The 13,598-nt window shown below is 34.9% G+C and overlaps 1 pseudogene; it reads right to left on the minus strand.

Annotated features, from left to right (window-relative positions):
- Window positions 1-454: 454 nt before the first annotated feature.
- LOC116112876 lies at window positions 455-2,043 on the minus strand (annotated as a pseudogene).
- Between the last annotated feature and the right edge of the window lie 11,555 nt (window positions 2,044-13,598).

Below are 13,598 nucleotides of genomic sequence, written 5' to 3' on the forward strand. Positions count from 1 at the left end.
CTCCTCTATTCATTTTTTGCCACTTCACTTGGTATAAAATCTCTGTAATATTTCTTCATAAGTGTTGTGTCAAAAATACACATTAATGTCAGTATTACCTAAAAAATAAAGTGTATTAGCTATCAAAACTCAAAGCACCTCCGAAGATATTTTATATCAATCATATCTCATTTAAGATAAAATTAAGAAGTGATTCCCATATATCAAGATAACTTATAAAAGTACTCATTACATTAACCTCGAGGTATAAATGGATATATCTCTTGGTACTTTCGAATGGCTAAGAAGAAAATTATAAATGTTTATAAAATAGCGAGTACTCAGCACTAGCATTCCTCATGTACATGGAAGATTACATAGCACTCAACAGTTTTAACGATTCACAAAAACAGAAATATAATGAAATTATTATTGAATAAAATAAATAAAAACTGACAAATGATTATAAGTGGATCCACCCATAACGGCATTCGTAATTTTCGACTTAACTGCATTCAGTAATTTTCATGGATGCTTGCATTTAGTGGCCAGCGAGACAATGAATTATAATGGATCCCCCTCATAACTCCATCTTTCTCTGCACCGTGTTTTAGCTCTTTTGCCCGATCCCTTATTGCATGCCCTTCTTTGTCCACCATAATCCTTCTCACCACATCATTATTTCCTCCCTTCCAACCACTCTCTTCGACGGCAATATCTTGGGTGTAACGGCGACGCCAAGCTCCTCCGTTAAGAGGGTAGCATTCATTCTCTGCTCTGCATATAATGGCCATGCGTCATCGGCACTCCATTGCTGATACTCTCCATTATTGAATTCCACCCACTGTGTGATAAAATCCTCCAACTGATGGATGGTTTAAGATGTTCACTTGTGGAGCCCACTTTGGGACCATTTTCCTACTTCATTGATCCGGTTCAGGAATCCTTCAGGCAAGAAGCTTGATAACTCATCATCACCAACGCTTCCCAACGTAAAAACGAGCCGTCTCCTTTGCTGTTGGCGGCCGAACCACCCAAATAAATCTTTGTTGGCTTAACTCCAAACCCAAGCCAACTCAATGGTTTGCTCATATGACAGCGTCCCTCCCCCCCCAGTGCCACGTAAAGCACTGAATCACTTGGTTGCTTGTCTAGCCAATCAAAGAGTTCTTTGTTGGAGCCAGTAGGTCAAGGGACCTCACTATCGGGGCCAACAGTATAAATGGGAGCCTTAACGATTCCACCTAAAAGTTTATCATCTCTCAGTGCAGCCAGTGCTTTCGGCTGCAGATCCTCCCAAATGTTAATCAAAATCCCATCACACAGCGGGATCTCCGTCCCCATGCGAACATATTCAAAATATTGTTGATTAGTCCGATCCAACATTGGGTCAACCACCTCTTCAGGTCGAACGGACTTGCAGCCCGGGATGTCAAACGGTTCCGTTTGATCAACATACTGTCCTTGCACCAACTTATCCAGGATCGGTGTATATGCAGCGAGTGCGAGAAACCATGCATGCGAGGCTACAAAGTAGTACTTTTGTATCTCAAGCTCATCAGCGATCTCAAAAGATTCAGTTCCGAAGAGGTCAAAAATCATCGCAGTTGGGCGAGATTTCAAAGTAGATATTGCTGCACGTAAAGCTGATTTGCTTTCACGCATCATGATTGCAAGTATGGTGACGACCGCGGTATCAGGGCCTACGAGGTGCGAGATATCTGGCGGTGGAACTTCGATAAGTTGACAAAGTTTTGGACTCATCGCAGCTTGGATCATCTCTGATTCTGCGGCTGATGTTTGAGACGCAACAACAAAGATTGTTACTTCAAAGTTGTGAAGGGTGACAAGGCGTTTTCCAAGTTCCAGAACAGGGATAAGGTGCCCCAAACCGGGACTTGATATCAGAACTACATGTGGCTTTGAGATGGAGGTCTCCATGGCTCAAAGTTTAAGGATTCTCTGGAGCTGGAGCTAAATTATTTCACCAAGGGAAGGATACAATTATTATGGACCCTCAACTAAATGTGTGGTACATATGTAAGAAAATATTAGAGGATAAGAGTCAAGTTTTTGTACTATTCAGAGCTAAACATGAAAAAAGTTTAGGAAAATATTATTTATTAATCAGTAGTTTCAACGGCCATTCAGCTCTAGTCTTTGATACTACAGTTTATGGGCTCTTCTATATATTAAAATTTCAATAACTTCTTGTTGTAACTAAACTACAAAAGCGACTTATCAAATATATCACACGCGCCATAAAGAAAAACAAGAATCAATCACAACACATAGATTTTATAGTTCATTTATCCAAATTAGATGACAAATATATAGACGATATAAACCTTTAATTTTAAAACAAATATATAGACAATAAAATTAAATTGCATGAACGTGACTGTATATAAATATAATTTAGTAGTTTATGAAATTAACAAAAATAATAATCCCAATGTACAATTCTATGTAGTAAATTTGAATTTTATATAAGCCCTTGGAATATTATTATATTTTTTAATTTCATATATCACAAGACTTTATTATATGGACAATATTATACTTACAACTTAATCTTATAAATTTCATAATAGATTTTATTTGTTTAATTACGAATTGATTAATTACGAATTATTAGGTGGAGATTATGAAAAAAAGGTTTGTGAGACTGTAATGTGGGGCCAATCTTTATTGTTATTATATTTAATACAACATTCATGAAGCAGATAAAACTTTTGCTTTCAAGAGATCCAAAAAGTATTTGACTCGATATGCTTTATTGAATTTAACAATAAAGTAGTGTTTTTTTACTCTGATGTGTCTCTATGTCAGGAAAACCATCAAGTAGTATTCCTTTTTGGGATTAAATTAAAATAATATTCTTTAATCCTATCTTGCTTTATTCGCATGTTCATTGAGGCCATTAAAGCTCCTATCCCCTTGGATTCTTTGTGGACCAAAGGCCCAATAGCACTTTGGTGGCCATTGTTTATTGTTTGCAAATACAGCACTTAAACAGTTAACAGTCCCGATATTAGAAATCGATCAGCTTTTGCTTCAAATATCAATGGGGCCATAAATTGTTTATTCCAGATAAAGATTTGTTCTAACAACAAAGCTGCGAACATCGAAAATTTTACATAAAAAATGTGTATTAGCTTACGTGTAACACGCCTCTGATTTTTTTAACAATTTTTTTCTAGTGAACGGTCGTCCATCAAATTTGGACGACCGTTCACTCACATGGACGTCTGTCCATATTAAATGGACGGACGTCCCCATTTAAAGGACGCTCGTCCATAAATAAAATATAAAAATAAAACTTTGAGGACGGCTATCCATAAATTATGGACGGTCATCCCTTATATTTGGACGGGCGTCCGTCCATACTTTGAAAAAAAAAAAAAAAACATGGACGCCCGTCCCTTTGATGTTTTTTTGCCTAATTCTTCATCATCATCTTTATATCCTGAAGTAACCTTTGAAGTTTTAAGTTTCTCCAGGTATCGAATCTCGTCATCCTCATCATCATCAAATTCTCCATCCACCGCACGCCTCTTAGATACTCGCTTGCTCTTACGAACAGCGCCAGAGTGATCTCCTTTTTTCCCGAAGGAATTCTTTCCAGTGCTCTTCCCCGTCAATTGATCCTCCTTCCCCAAACTAAAACCAACTCTTGAGAAATCCTTCCAAGGGATCCTTGAAGGCAGACCTCTTATCTAGAGCGGAAAGGCTATCATCAGAAATTCCCTGCGATAGAAACATTAAAATGAGAAGATTGCACAGGATTCCAACATAATTCAGTGAATACTTATTAAGGTATGAAAAACCCATACACAGAAGATATCCTTCCAAACAATTAAATTAATTCTCTATCCAACTATAAAAGCTGGAAATGCTTAAAAAGAAAAAGAAACAATTTCACATTTGGATGCTCTAACCATTTAGACACATATGAACAAAGTTAAGGCAAGTGATACTCACGTAAGTGTAACAGACCAAATATTTAAGTGAAATCGAACCTAATACATACGAGAATGAGGCTACCAAATTTCACAGAACTGAGCTGACAGGAAGCAACAGTATACCTGAAGATTCTGCTTCTGCCTTGGTCTGGAGTCATCTGGGGACTGGGAATTCTTAGAAGACCACACCTGCCAACACATTGGCTGTGGAGTTGGGCTGTATAGTGTGTGTAACACCACCAACCTTGAGCTTAACCTTTTCACCTACTCTCATTTCCTAAACCATCACAATTCACTCCCCCAACTCCCTGGACTCTGGCTTTCACCATCCTTCTCCAGTTAGCAGGGGCAAGGACACCTTCACTAGCAAGTTGTTGTTATGACCACTTCGCCCCAGTTCACTATTGTAGAAAATGTTAAATCCTCCATCCTCCCTCTTAGCTTTTTTGGGGGTTTCTCACCTTCAAATCCATACCAGAGAAAACAGAAACGATTGATTGAGATTGAACTCTTTCGCTTAGATTTATTACCACACCCAACATTTCATCACTAGAGTGTTGAGAGTACTTACGTCATGGAGTAAGCTGTTTTAGAGCTATTCAAAGGTGGATATGAAGACAGAGAAAAAAGAGAGGAGATGGGGAACGAAGACGAATTTTTTTTTATTTTTTTTTTTAAGTATGGACAAATGGACGCCGTCCAAACATAAGGGACGGCCGTCCAAAATGTTGACGATCATCCCCAGTTTTTTTTTTATTTTCATATTTTATTTGTGGATGGGTGTCCTTTAAATGGGGATGTTATGTGAGGTGAACGGCCGTCCAAATTTAATGGACGGTCATTCACTAGAAAAAAATTTGTTAAAAAATCAGAGGGTGTTACATGTAAGCCGATACTATTTTCAGTGTAAAATTTTCGATCCGATACATATTTTCAGTGTAAAATTTTCGATGTCCATAGCTTGTGTTGTTGTCTGATGGTGTGGTTTTCAGATAAAGATTGCGTGGTCTTCACGTCCACTCAGACAGGACACCACTTCTCTCTATGAATCTCCCTGTTAATATACCGGGCAAGGGACGGTCTTGCGGGCCCAGGCCTGGGCCCGCAAGGGACTGGTCCCAAATGGGACCAGTTCTCATGGGCTGGGACAGTCCCAGGCCCATGAGAAAAATCAGGACCCGACCAGGCCTTAGGCCTGGTCCGGACTGGTCCCATGGGCCCAGGACCGATCCTAGGACCAGTCCATGGGGTTTGGAAAATTTAATTTTCCCCCCTCAAATTTTTTTATTTTGGGGGCAAAACGAATTTATAGGGGGTTTTTTAGTATTTTTAGGGGTTGATTAGTAAGTTTCTAAAAATTTAATATTTAAAATAAAAATAATAGTTAATTTTAATTTTTAACATAAATATAATATTCACATTTACACCATTCACGCTTCACAAATAAACAATTAAATAATTTTTTATAAATTATTCTACTTCATTTTCATCGTCAACACTAGTTAATTATTCAAATCTGATCCTAAATAGTTCGAGTAGTTCGGGATCTTCAGGGTGCTGTTGTAGTCTTCTTTCTCATGAGTCCAATCCCGTAAACACATTATCACTTCAATCATCTCATCGGTTAAAGAACATCTTTCGTCTTCAACAATCCGACCCATCGTTGAAAATGTGACTCGGATGCAATTGTAGAAACCGGCACAGATAAAATTCACGTGCCATTGGGATATAATGGGGAATTGACTTTCTTGTGGTTTCACCATTGAAGAATATCCATGTCAAGTTGCTCTCATCGTCATAAAAGTCAAGTCCACCTATAGGTAGCGAGTCATCTCATTTGGTCTATGTATGTACGAGCTGGAGCTAGAGTTGGAGCTTCTGCTACGTCCCACATACGCCACATGCTCGACCATTGAGGGGGGGTTACATCAAGGTCCTGATCGCCTCTCCCAGATGTTCCACTTCCACTTTCACTTCCACTACTTGCATTGTACTGTCTCATATAAAGAAAAAAGCCTATCCATTTGTTTTTAAAGTCAGTCAAATAAGCGTTAAATCATTCTAAATAATGGGCTAGCCAGTAATACACCGTTAACTATGATGAATTTAACCTAGGATCTAGAAAAGGCCTAATCCATATAAGAATGGAATATCTAACCAATATCTCTTATATTTTTCTTCCATACTTGAAACAAATTTCACTAAAAATGTTATCATGTCATATTGATAAAAAGTTTTAGCAATTTGAACTAAAATATCAACACTAAATTAGTAGTGGATAATAATACCACTTAATGTATTAGTAGCATCATAAAAAATTTTAAGAAATGAATAAAAAAGTTCACAAACCCCCAATCATCATAATCGACAACATTCCTCTGGAAGGTCTTCCGGTTGACGAAATCTGTAATTTGTTCGCGGTTGGCAAAGCTTTTTCCAACATCAAGTAGGTAGAGTTCCAACGGTAGGCATGTCTGTACATAACTTCAAAGGTCGAACCGGTGGGTCCTCTTGCTTACAATATTTGACGTACTCCTGCCATCTTTATGCTACCACCGACGAATAATCCGATAGCTCTACGCACCCTCTCAATCCTTGAATGTATAGTATCTAAACCTGCTTTAACTATCAAATTGATGATGTGAAAAGCACATCTCTGGTGGAAAAATTTGCCTCACCAAGCGGATCCAATTTCTTTCAAATAAAGATATTGCCGCGGGTGTTAGCAGCTGCATTATCAAGCGTTAGCGCTACAACTCTATCAGTTAATAAATATTCTTGCAAAACTTCAAGAATCGTAAAATAAATAGTTTCAGCACTATGTTTTTCATATAATGGTTTAAAACCTATCAATTTGTTGTAAACTCCAATTATGATTAAGAAATGGACTGTAACAGTTAAAAAATCGGTTTTGATCTACAAGCATATGTCTGATGTAAGTGCAATAGATATATTCCTAAAATTTGAAATTCGTTTTTAAGTTTATTATTTATTTGTTATAAAGTTTTAGTATATCTCTTCTACTTGTAGTTCTACATAACAGGGGTATATGCGGGACAAAATGCAGTTTTAACCATATTAACAAAAAAAGGATTTTCAGAAATAAACAAATGGGAGAGTCTGTAGCAACATATATCTTGCTATTTCCTCTCGTGCAACATGTGTATTGTATTGCCATGTTGAGAGAGTTGAGGATTGTGGATTAAAATTAAGTTGAGTTTGAATTGTCTACTGATCGCTTGAAGATGCACTTATTTGGGGATGCTTCTTCTCTACGTGTCGTCGCATCGTCGAAGTCCCCTTCTCAGCCAAATAATGGTTCCGCAAATTACATATCCCACACGATTCTTCCCCCTCCCATTTGTCTTGGCCGTTTGATTTGGTGAAGTATCGCACCAGACATCGGACAAGACCCTCTTTGACGGTGGGGGGGTTGGGCTATGTCGTGCCCGTTGGACTCGCAGCTCACATGTGTTTGGCTACACCTCGTCCCGGTCGATTGTGGTTGTGGAATTACAGCTGCACTCTTGAGGAAATGGTGAAAATGGATTGAAGGCTTCAATTTCATCGGTGGATGGAACGTAAAACTCATTTGGGGAAGACCTTATAAATTTATGATAAAATATAAATAATTAAAATGAAAAGAAATTAAATAATAATATGAAATATGATATATTGAAAAATAGAAAAAAATTTGAATAATATAAAAAATAATATAAAAAATTATAAATATAATTGAATGAGAAATTGATTGGAGATTTGAGTAGAGAGAGAGATGAGAGAATGAAGAGAGATTGAGAGATTGGTGTGAAAAAAATTAAAGGTTTTAGGGTTATTTATAGTGTAGTTGTGGGGGGAAAATGAAAAAAAAAAAAACTTTATATTATATAAATAATAAATGTAACCGTTGGCACTGGCAGTTACCGTTGCAGCCAACGGTTATTATTATTTTTTTAATAAATTGTAAAATATATTTTAGTCCTTGAATTTATACTGATTTTAGGAGGTTTAATGTAATTTTACAAAGGATTAAATTGATAAAAGACAAATAAACTTTTGGCCCAGGCCTGGGACCGGGGCCACATGCGGGACCTTGGAGGAGGGCCCGGTGGAGGGCCCGGGCCCTCCTCCTTAGGCCTGGTCCCATTTTGGGACCAGGCCTCCTAGGACCGGTCCTCCCAAGGACCGGTCCTAGGCCCGGTTTTTGGAGCTGGGCTTTTGGGCCCGGTCCCAAATGCCCAGCTCTACTGCTTAAACAAGAATCTGGAACAAGATTTACATCAGTTTTTGTTTTGGCTTGATTTGAAGTACTGTGAAAGAATAATAACCATGCAGTTAGAGTAAAATAATATTTGAAGGTCCGTGATAAATGATGACACTCCGTAGATTTTTTTCAATCACTTGATCATTATTCTCGTACAACAAACAAATTTAATTATTAACCTCTAAAATTTCAAAACACATCTGTTTCTCGATCTAATCTTAAATAGTTTCATGTTTGTGTTTTCTTTCTGGCACTTATCAATGTTTTTCTAATTTTCCCTCCAACCAAACACTCATTCTCTTTATTAAAAACTCCGAAAAACCAAACGAAGATCTATGTCCACGTTGAGCTCCGAAAATGGAAGAGCTCTTTACATTATTTATTATCAAGATTCAACCAAGAACAAATACAAATCGAGTCACACTCTCACTTATTACAATCAATCTTAACAATAACTAATCTTAGAGATACTCACATAGTTACAAAGATTAATCCAAGAACAAAAGCAAAGAAACTATTAATATGGCTAAAGATACTCACCTAGTTACAAAGATTAATCCACAATTAATTTTATATATTGCTGCAACTGATCAACCTATTAATATGGTTAAAGATAAATATTTTGAAAGATTTATTAAAAATTCATTTTCTCCAAGTTTTAAAATTTATTCTAAAACTACAACTAGAAATGATTTAATAAAATTGTTTGGGAAAATAAAATTAAAATTAAAAAATAAAATACATAGTTATCATGTTAATGTGGCTCTAACCATCGATATCTGGAGTGGTAGAACTAAACAAAATTATATTTGTATGACCAGTCATTATTTTGATAACGAATGTAAATTAAATAAATCTTTATTAGGATTTAGATTAATGGATGTGGATCATAGTGGTCAACAAATTTATAATAAAATTGTTAAAGTTTTAGAAGATTATGATGTTGTTAGTAAAGTGATAAGTTTAACTTTAGATAATGCAAGTGTTAATGGTAAAGTTATAGATTTTTTTTCAAATAAATTTTCCTTTTTATGATAATTTGAAGTTTTTTCACTAACGTTCTGCATATTATATTATTAATTTAATTGTGAAAAGCTGTAAAAAAAACAGTAAAAATAATATTGATAGAATTATGGATTCTTTAGTTTGGATTACTAATAGTAATAGAAAAAAATACTGAATTTCAAGATGCTTGTATAAAATCAAATATGCCTTCTAGAACTTTGGCATTAGACATGCCTATTAAATGAAATAGTATTTATTTAATGCTTGATTCATGTTTATCTTATGCAAATTTAATTAGTTATTTTGTAGGAAATAATAAGGGTCATCATTATTTGATAGACAGTGATTGACATATAGCCCAAAAATTTCATTCTTTTTTTCTTTTAATTTTTTATCAATCTACCTTACAACTTTCTAGTATATATTGTCTTACTAGTTCATTGGTAATATATATAATTATAAAAATTTCAGATTTATTTAAAAAAAAAAAAAGAAACAATGAAATTTTAGCGAGACCAATAAAGGCAATGGAATTAAAATTTAAAAAATATTAGAAACCTCTACCTTTTCTTTATTGTTTAGCTGCCATATTAGATCCTAAAATTAAATTAACGCATTTAGAAAATGGTATAGACACTTTAAGTGAAAATTTACGGGACGAAGCATATGTCAATCAATAGGAGAGATAAGAGAGTGTCTTGCAAAGGTATATTTGCAATATGAAAATAGGTATGGGAACCAGTGAAGAGGTGAAATACCAGAGGAAGTAGCATCAGAAGAAACAAATGAAGACCTCGACTTCTGGAGTGCACGTAATAGGCCGAAGAGGACCGAACCCGAAGCACAATCTCCTCTTTCAGAAGCAACGAATGTATTGTCCTCCATGCAGCTAAAGAGTAATGAGCTTCACCAATATTTGAGAACCCCCGATGTGCTACAAGCAGATCCACAACAAAGAGCCAACTTTGATAGCTTAGAATATTGGAAAGCCAAAAAATGTATTTTTCCGATATTATCAAGACTTGCCCTGGATGTTTTCTCAGTTCTTGTCTCAACTATCTCATTCGAACAAAGATTTAGTGCAAGTGGAAGAATTTTAAATGAAATGGGGACTAAACTTTCATAAAAAATGATTGAAGTTCTCAAATGTCTTCAAGATTGGGAAAGGGCGCACCCTCAGGATCAATGCAAGGTTGTCGACGATACTTTAAATGAATCATTTCAATTTTGTAATATAGATGATACAGATGAGGTCCTAGTCAACCCCCAAATTAGTTGTTTTGTAAATTGTAATTTTGTAATTTGTAAATTAATTATCAATTATTGCACTCTTTTTCCTTACCAAGTTTTTGTCCCAATTGGGTTTTTCTTGGTAACGTTTTGAATAATGCTATATTTACACAATTTTCATTATACCATGATGTGACGTATGTCACAACCACACAAATTTGTAATTATTTTGAATTTTTAATATTATAATAGAATTTATATGGTTATGACATATGCTACATCATGATGTAATGAAAATAGTGTAAAAGAGTTATGTAAATGTAGCATTACTCTACGGTTTTTAACGAGGCAATAATTGTTGTAATTTTTTTTTTTTTTTTATAAATGAATAAATCTAATTTTTCTTATATTATAATTTAATTATATTAAAATTGAATTAATATTTGAAATGTTAACAAAAAAAATTAATTTAATTAAATTATCAATATTTGAAAAGTTAGTTATAAAAATTACACAAGAAAAAAACAAATTCCGGCTAGCCCGCACCAAAACACACCGGTTAGAGTTAACGGGTTGGGTTGGGCCAACCCGTTTGACCAAGAGGTGGGCCTGGCAGGTCGGGTTAGACTCGGCCTGCCATTTTGCTTAACCTTCCATGGGTTGGGTCGAAAGGGTTATTTTTCCACCTGTCAGGATACACATGCTGCCCTGGACTCCTGAGATTTTTTTAAAATTTTGTCAGTAACTATTTTCACCCTTATTTTTCTGGTTTTCACAACTGACCTGCCCTTGCAAAGGTACTGTATGTTATAACTTTAACAACCAGAGCGAAATTTTGATACCATTATTGAGATTTGAGAACATAAAACAATTTTGTTTTCCCTAGTATTTCTTATGTTAATTTTAATAATTGACAAACAACACTGTAAACTCATTTGTTTGATAAGAATAATAAAAAGAAAGAACAATACTTAAATAGTCTTATTGAAAACTTGTTTATTTGTTACTGAATTACATGAATTGTGACATTACACTGTATTTGTGTTTGTCGTCATGCTGCATGAGTTCTGCTCATTCTAACTGATGAGCCCGTGATTGTATCAGGGGCTCTGGGCAGCCCTGAACATAAAGGCTAATGCAGAGCTTTTTTTCGCAGAAGTCATATCTTCTAAATCTGGGCCATAGTTACTGATGATTCCATATCATTATAATATTTGGGCCTGAAACCCACGAAACCAACCCAACCTGAAGGGAAGAAATGGAGGAAGAGCTATACACACTACACACCAGACTTTCTAAATCTGCTCACCATTATTGTTTTCTTTCCTTTTTTTATTTTTGGTTAAATTATAATTTTATCTGTTATTAAATTAGTGAAAGAGGCAAATATAATTTTATACATACCCAATTAGTTAATTTGCTTACATGTGGCACAATAATTCTAATAAATAATTTATTGAAGAATAATTCATAATTAGGTGTATTGTTACTGCAGTTGAAAACCTAATGATATAAGAGCCGACAAAGAACGCCAGAGTGAGTCTCAATTCAATTAAATGTTGAGTCGGATGGGGCAATGTTTTTGCTATCTCATCGACAACTTCAAAACTCCTGACACCACATTGCTAAATGGCTGCCGCTTGAGCTGGTTCCCACCCACCAGTAATTACGTTTCACATTGTAGTTGGTTTATTGTTGGTATCCATGCACAAGAAAATTAGTTTCATTCCTGAAAGAATCAAAGCAATAAACATTTTCAAGTTCTAGTTTGGGCGGGGTGTGTATTAAAATTGTTAGAAGAAATAAGGATAAGAATTAACGATTAATATTAATGGAATCAATATGGATGTGTTGATTAAAAGATCAGTAGTACATAGATTAGCAACTCTTCAAAATAATAATAATAATGATAATAATAATAAGGATAACCATTAAGGCTCTTACTTTATTGACAACTCCAAGACCTTGAAAGATTAGTTGAGGTTTGCATAAGTTGGTCCAAACATCCATAGTGATAAAAAAATAACTTTATCTAACTTAGATTCAATTGTTACTTTCTTACAATTTCTAGTAAATGATTTGAACTTTAAATTAATAATTTATTTATATCTAGGTATAATAGGATTGGACAGATAAAAGAAGTAGTCATACGTTGAAAATATAGCCGGGAATTGTATGGAAATGGAATACTCATTATATAAATCTTAACAGCCCAAGTCATGTTTGAGGTTAAGATTGGAGAGCTAATCAGCACATAATTGGTTGATTATATATTAAGGGCCTGCAAGCAACTAATTCTGGCTAGCGTAAATCAGGGTCTCACAAGGATCGATGAACATTCAATGAACAACAGATCGATCACAGTTCAAGACCTTATATAAAAAAAAGTGAACTAATTGCAGAAACGAAAAGCAGTATACTAAATAATAAAAGGGCAATATAGCAGAAGTCGAGAGGTTGATGGTGATAGGTTTCTACTACTTGAAGCAAACGACAATTACTACAACCAATTGCTTGTTAACCTACTTGAAATACATACTACAAAACCATATATAACGCAAAAGCACTTCCAAAGTCAAGACTCAAGATTAAGACTTAAAACTCCTTCGATATTGTGAAGCTAATTAAACGACAACAGACAACTTAATGCTAAAATCTAAACCCACAATACTCCACCAATGAAACACAAAAGTCCAAGCAACTCACTCCGCCAAAGAAGCAGGTTTGACTAGTCTATCCATCGGTCCAATGGGATAAATGGGTACCTTTAAATTTAATCTCCCGGCTAAATAATTTCGTCATCTTTTAAGGCTTCAAGCATTGCGGTTTCTAACTTATCCCACGGCACGTCATCTAGGACTTTGAAAGATATATTTTAACTTGTCAAAACTGGTTGGCAATCTTAAAGGCTCCCTTTAAGATTGCCAACCAGTTTTGACAAGTTAAAATATATTTTTTAAATTTATTTATAAATTTTAAAATTAAGTTGACTTGTTTGTTTATAATTTTTTTGTGCTTATAAGTTAAGCTTATAAGCAAAAAAAAATAAGTTGGAAGGAAGGTACTTTTTTTTTTTAGCTTATAAGCACTCTGCTTATAAGTTAGTTTGACCAAGTATATTACCACATTATCTTTGTTTAATTCTAAAATTCTAT

The sequence above is a fragment of the Pistacia vera genome, unplaced genomic scaffold, assembly GCF_008641045.1.
Source record: "Pistacia vera cultivar Batoury unplaced genomic scaffold, PisVer_v2 Contig67, whole genome shotgun sequence".
NCBI classification, from domain to species: Eukaryota; Viridiplantae; Streptophyta; class Magnoliopsida; order Sapindales; family Anacardiaceae; genus Pistacia; species Pistacia vera.